The sequence below is a fragment of the Hyperolius riggenbachi genome, chromosome 1 (genome assembly GCF_040937935.1).
Source record: "Hyperolius riggenbachi isolate aHypRig1 chromosome 1, aHypRig1.pri, whole genome shotgun sequence".
Classification (NCBI taxonomy): domain Eukaryota; kingdom Metazoa; phylum Chordata; class Amphibia; order Anura; family Hyperoliidae; genus Hyperolius; species Hyperolius riggenbachi.
This window is the reverse complement of record NC_090646.1, coordinates 2,015,001-2,021,318: the sequence shown is the minus strand read 5'-3', so window position 1 is coordinate 2,021,318 and position 6,318 is coordinate 2,015,001. Positions and strand designations below refer to the sequence as shown.

The 6,318-nt window shown below is 48.4% G+C and overlaps 1 protein-coding gene across 2 annotated transcripts in view; it reads right to left on the bottom strand.

The window, feature by feature from the left end:
• Positions 1-3,782: 3,782 nt before the first annotated feature.
• The window catches only part of LOC137544856 (peptidase inhibitor 16-like), a 76,783-nt gene continuing 74,247 nt past the window's right edge, over positions 3,783-6,318 (bottom strand). For both annotated transcript variants that reach the window (XM_068265951.1, XM_068265965.1), the window contains exon 7: positions 3,783-3,869. The gene's annotated coding sequence lies outside the window, so the exon portion shown is untranslated. The remainder of the gene's footprint in view (positions 3,870-6,318) is intronic.

The following is a 6,318-nucleotide window of genomic DNA, read 5'->3' as shown; positions in this document are numbered from 1 at the left end:
TGTCTGCGGGGGGGCGGAGCATCGGTGAGTGGCTGCGCGGGCACAGGATGTCTGCGGGGGGGTGTAGCATCGGTGAGTGGCTGTGTGGACACAGGATGTCTGCGGGGGGAGCGGAGCATCGGTGAGTGGCTGCGCAGGCACAGGATGTCTGCGGGGGGGCGGAGCATCGGTGAGTGGCTGCACTGGCACAGGATGTCTGCAGGGGCGGAGCATCGGTGAGTGGCTGTGCGGACACAGGATGTCTGCGGGGGGGAGCGGAGCATCGGTGAGTGGCTGCGCGGACATAGGATGTCTGCGGGGGGGTGTAGCATTGGTGAGTGGCTGCGCGGACACAGGATGTCTGCAGGGGAGCAGAGCATTGGTGAGTCGCTGCGCGGGCATAGGATGTCTGCAGGGGCGGAGCATCGGTGAGTGGCTGTGCGGGCACAGGATGCCTGCAGGGGCGGAGCATCGGTGAGTGGCTGCGCGGACACAGGATGTCTGCGGGGGGGTGTAGCATCGGTGAGTGGCTGTGCGGACACAGGATGTCTGCGGGGGGGGTTGGGGGGGCGGAGCATCGGTGAGTGGCTGTGCGGACACAGGATGTCTGCGGGGGGGGGGGGGGGTTGGGGGGGGGCGGAGCATCGGTGAGTGGCTGCGCGGGCACAGGATGTCTGCGGGGGGGGGGGGGGGGCGGAGCATCGGTGAGTGGCTGCGCGAGCACAGGATGTCTGCGGGGGACCATTAAAAGCCCCGGGTAAGTTCAACTCTTTTTACCCTTTGCCCCCTACAGTACTCCTTTAACTATACAAGATTTCCTTGAAAGCTTTAGAAATGTTACATTTCTTCTTCAGACAAGATACAGAACTGGAGCAGAACCATGTAAAGCGATTTCATACACACAGCTTCTTATATCCAGTTCTGATCCAGCTCTGTATCCCGTCTGACGAAGAAACTTCATGTTTTATAAGCTTGCAATGAGGTAGTCGTGTACCGCTAGTCAGTGCTGCTCATCCGGATTCCGGATATCCGGGTAACCCAGATATCCGACCATTTTTCAGCTATCCGACCGGATTCCGGATTTCTGTAGAAATACGGCTAGCTATCTGCGGATATATGGGCGCATAATGCGGATATCGGCGGATATTAGCAGATATCCGGATCCGAAATAATGTAACTAAGGTGATGACGTCCTGGAGCCAATCAGAGGGCTCCCAGCAGAAGCTCTAGCAACCAATCACAGAGGGGAATCCTGGCCAGCCCCACCTGACCTCATTGAGCCAATCAGAGGGCTCCCAGCCTAAGCCCTGGCACCCAATCACAGAAAGGAACACTGGCCAGCCCCCCTGTATAATAAGGAGGGCTGCCATGATGAGACATATCGCCCTAGCTTGTGAATGCTCACTGAGAGACATGCTCCAGTGCTGGTGGCCTAGCAAGGGGGCTGTACACAGTTATAAACCTAAAGCTGTTCAGTGATTAACCCCTTCACTATCACTACACTATTGATAAATCGTTAATTAGCTTGATGTCATTGTGTGACAGTCAGAGTATGCTGTAGAGCTGCAGCTGCTATGTGTCTGTGTGTGTGCTGTGCACAGACCAGGCCAGCTGCTGCCTGCTGGCCAGCTATTAGACTTACCTAGCTACAGTATAGGTTAGGGATTAGGGAATAGGATTACTGTGTTATTGTGTAGTTAGTACTGTGGTACTGCAGTCAGTGCTAGTAGTTGTTAGAGTAGTAGTACTACTGCGTTAGCTTACTACAGAACTGCTGTGCTGCTGTGCAGTGCCAGTGTGACAGTTAGTGTCTTCTCCTCTGCTGTCTGACTGTCACTTGGCACGTGTCACGTGGCGTGCCAAGTGCCACGTGTCACGTGCCACATGCCAAGTGCCACGTCCGGCATGTTCCTGACACACGTTACACCTGCTGCTGCTGCATTGCCCTGCTCCTGCTGCCTTTGCTGCTCCCACTGCCAGGCCAGGGTGTCACAGGCCACTGCTGCTGTGCTGATACCACCTATATTTAACCCAAAACACAATTGCTGTGTAATTTTTTGGAGGTGTCTGGGCTGAAAACTGTCATGTCCCAGTTGTGCGGCTGGACTTTGGACACAAGGGGCTCGATTCACAAAGCGGTGCTAACGTAGTTAGCATGCCTAAAGACTTTGTAAAGTAGGGTGCTAACTAGGTTAGCACCGTTTTGAAAATCAGTCCGCGTGCCATTTTAGTGTGCATAAAAGTTTTGCGCGCGTAAAGTTTTATGCGCACTACTTTGCGTGCAAAATCAGCTGCTTCGCATGCAAAGTATGCTTATCACACTACTTAGCACGTGAAGCAGCTGATTTTGCACGCAAACTAGCGCGCATAAAACTTTACGCCCCAAAACTTTATGCATACTAAACTTTACGCGCGCAAACTCTTATGCGCACATTAGCGCGCGAAGAGGCAGTTTGCACGTGATAAGCAGCTTTTAACTGGCATGCTTACAGTTAGCACCGCTTTGTGAATCAAGCCCAATGTGGGTTGTACGACCGCTATCTGGAACCTAGGCCTGATGTTAATTGACAGCCATTTTTTTTTTGTGGGGGGGGGGGGGGGAGGTTTTAAGTCCCCACATAATCAATTAGTGTTCCCCTTTAACAAATAATGATGATACATGCATCATTTACCCTAAAAAAATGTTTTTAAAGCAATTTAAAGGCCACTTCCGGTTTTTCTATCCAGATATCCGAATCCGCCCGGATACCCCGAATACTGAGGTCGGATATCCGATACGAATTGGAAAATTTTGAAATCTGATATCCGACCCGGATCTGGATATCTGGGTATCCGGATCCGAATCGGATCCGGATTTTGAAAAGGGGTATCCGAGCAGCACTACCGCTAGTCATTAAGGGTATTTCCCACATCACTGCTGTTATCTCTTCTTGACCAACACTGGACCATATGCACTGGATCCTACTTTATTCTAATTCTTTGCATGACGTTGGGAAAGGACAGTGGTCTTCACTGACAAGTTGCAAAGGGCGGTAATAATTAGAATATGGTGCCAGAGGCAAGAAATGAGCTCTAATATTCCCAATTATCTGCAGGCCCCGAATGGCCACACATTGGAATTTAGTTTTGGTGACCTTATCTTCCTCCAATGTAACACTGAATTCCACCAACATCTACTAATGGACTTTCTATACCAGTGTGGAGAGTCCGTGCCGGACTTTATCCCCACCCTCACCGCTTCTGGGAACACCAGCGAAGGTACATTTCCTTCCAAAAGATACTCAGCACCCAAGTGAACAGCCAAAGTTACAAACAGATATTCCAATAAATACATTAGTAAATATCAAACGCCAAAATTTTATCTGAGAGGAAAGACAGACGCTTTATAAGTCTGCCCCATAATCCTCTTCCAGATAAGTTATAATTTCACAAGATATAGTGAGGAGCTCTGAGGAAGCTTCCTATTCGTTATACATAATAACTAAAGAGAGAATCACCAATAAATAAAGGTAACTCCATCATGCGTCCTTCATGTCTGTCTGGCCTGGTGACACAATAGTTGGTTACTGTGTTTAGCTTTGTGTAGTCCTCTCCAGGAACAGACGCCATGTTGGAGTGAAGTCCATATGTGCTTGATGCAAAGTTCTGATATTTGTTTACTGAAGACTCTTATGTTACTTTGGTGTCACCCAGAGTCTCATGGAACGTTGAAGAGTCATGGCCATCAGGCTGCTGGACGCCACATGTGAGATGGTGGCATGTGGTGGCAATGCCAAGTGAGGACAGCTCTGCCGTGAGACAGCCGGGGCTCAGCACAAGGTTAAGGATTGTTAGTAGATTGTGTGGAAACAAGGTGGACAACATTCCATGAAGATCTTTCTCTGTAGAACCTGAGGAAAGGAGGTAAAAGAGATTTTATCCAACGCCACAGCACATTCCTGCATGATCTATTGGTCAGGAGATCATGTGGTCAATCTGTAAATCTCTGATTGGCTGGTTGTGATAATGTGTCATTTCTGCTTCTGACATTAAGTCTAATTCCATTCCTTAACCTAACGTACCTCTATTCTCCAAATCCTTGTCTATACGTTCCCCAGCTAGAAGCACCCTCTATTCTCCAAATCCTCATCTATATGTTCCCAGCTAGAAGCACCCTCTATTCTCCAAATCCTCATCTATAGGTTCCCCAGCTAGAAGCACCCTCTATTCTCCAAATCCTCATCTATACCTTCCCCAGCTAGAAGCACCCTCCATTCTCCAAATCCTCGTCTATACGTTCCCCAGCTAGAAGCACCCTCTATTCTCCAAATCCTCATCTATACGTTCCCTAGCTAGAAGCACCCTCTATTCTCCAAATCCGCATCTATACGTTCCCCAGCTAGAAGCACCCTCTATTCTCCAAATCCTCATCTATACCTTCCCCAGCTAGAAGCACCCTCTATTCTCCAAATCCTCATCTACACGTTTCCTAGCTAGAAGCACCCTCTATTCTCCAAATCCGCATCTATACCTTCCCTAGCTAGAAGCACCCTCTATTCTCCAAATCCTCATCTATACCTTCCCCGGGTAGAAGCACCCTCTATTCTCCAAATCCTCATCAATACGTTCCCCAGCTAGAAGCACCCTCTATTCTCCAAATCCTCGTCTATACCTTCCCCAGCTAGAAGCCCCCTCTATTCTCCAAATCCTCATCTATACGTTCCCCAGCTAGAAGCACCCTCTATTCTCCAAATCCTCATCTATATGTTCCCCATCTAGAAGCACCCTCTATTCTCCAAATCCTCATCTATATGTTCCCCATCTAGAAGCACCCTCTATTCTCCAAATCCTCATCTATACCTTCCCCAGCTAGAAGCACCCTCCATTCTCCAAATCCTCGTCTATACGTTCCCCAGCTAGAAGCACCCTCTATTCTCCAAATCCTCGTCTATACGTTCCCAGCTAGAAGCACCCTCTATTCTCCAAATCCTCATCTATACGTTCCCCAGCTAGAAGCACCCTCTATTCTCCAAATCCTAATCTATACGTTCCCCAGCTAGAAGCACCCTCTATTCTCCAAATCCTCATCTAATTGTTCCTCAGCTAGAAGCACCCTCTATTCTCCAAATCCTCATCTATATGTTCCCCAGCTAGAAGCACCCTCTATTCTCCAAATCCTCATCTATACCTTCCCCAGCTAGAAGCACCCTCTATTCTCCAAATCCTCATCTATACGTTCCACTGCTAGAAGCACCCTCTATTCTCCAAATCCTCATCTATATGTTCCCCAGCTAGAAGCCCCCTCTATTCTCCAAATTCTCATCTATACGTTCCCCTGCTAGAAGCACCCTCTATTCTCCAAATCCTCATCTATATGTTCCCCAGCTAGAAGAACCCTCTATTCTCCAAATCCTCATCTATACCTTCCCCAGCTAGAAGCACCCTCTATTCTCCAAATTCTCATCTATACGTTCCCCTGCTAGAAGCACCCTCTATTCTCCAAATCCTCATCTATATGTTCCCCAGCTAGAAGAACCCTCTATTCTCCAAATCCTCATCTATACCTTCCCCAGCAAGAAGCACCCTCTATTCTCCAAATTCTCATCTATACGTTCCCCTGCTAGAAGCACCCTCTATTCTCCAAATCCTCATCTATATGTTCCCCAGCTAGAAGCACCCTCTATTCTCCAAATCCTCATCTATACCTTCCCCAGCTAGAAGCACCCTCTATTCTCCAAATCCTCATCTAATTGTTCCTCAGCTAGAAGCACCCTCTATTCTCCAAATCCTCATCTATATGTTCCCCAGCTAGAAGCCCCCTCTATTCTCCAAATCCTCATCTATACCTTCCCCAGCTAGAAGCACCCTCTATTCTCCAAATCCTCATCTATACGTTCCCCAGCTAGAAGCACCCTCTATTCTCCAAATCCTCATCTATATGTTCCCCAGCTAGAAGAACCCTCTATTCTCCAAATCCTCATCTATATGTTCCCCAGCTAGAAGAACCCTCTATTCTCCAAATCCTCATCTATACCTTCCCCAGCAAGAAGCACCCTCTATTCTCCAAATTCTTATCTATACGTTCCCCTGCTAGAAGCACCCTCTATTCTCCAAATCCTCATCTATATGTTCCCCAGCTAGAAGCACCCTCTATTCTCCAAATCCTCACCTATACATTCCCCAGCTAGAAGCACCCTCTATTCTCCAAATCCTCATCTATATGTTCCCAGCTAGAAGCACCCTCTATTCTCCAAATCCTCATCTATACGTTCCCCAGCTAGAAGCACCCTCTATTCTCCAAATCCTCATCTATACCTTCCCCAGCTAGAAGCACCCTCTATTCTCCAAATCCTCACCTAT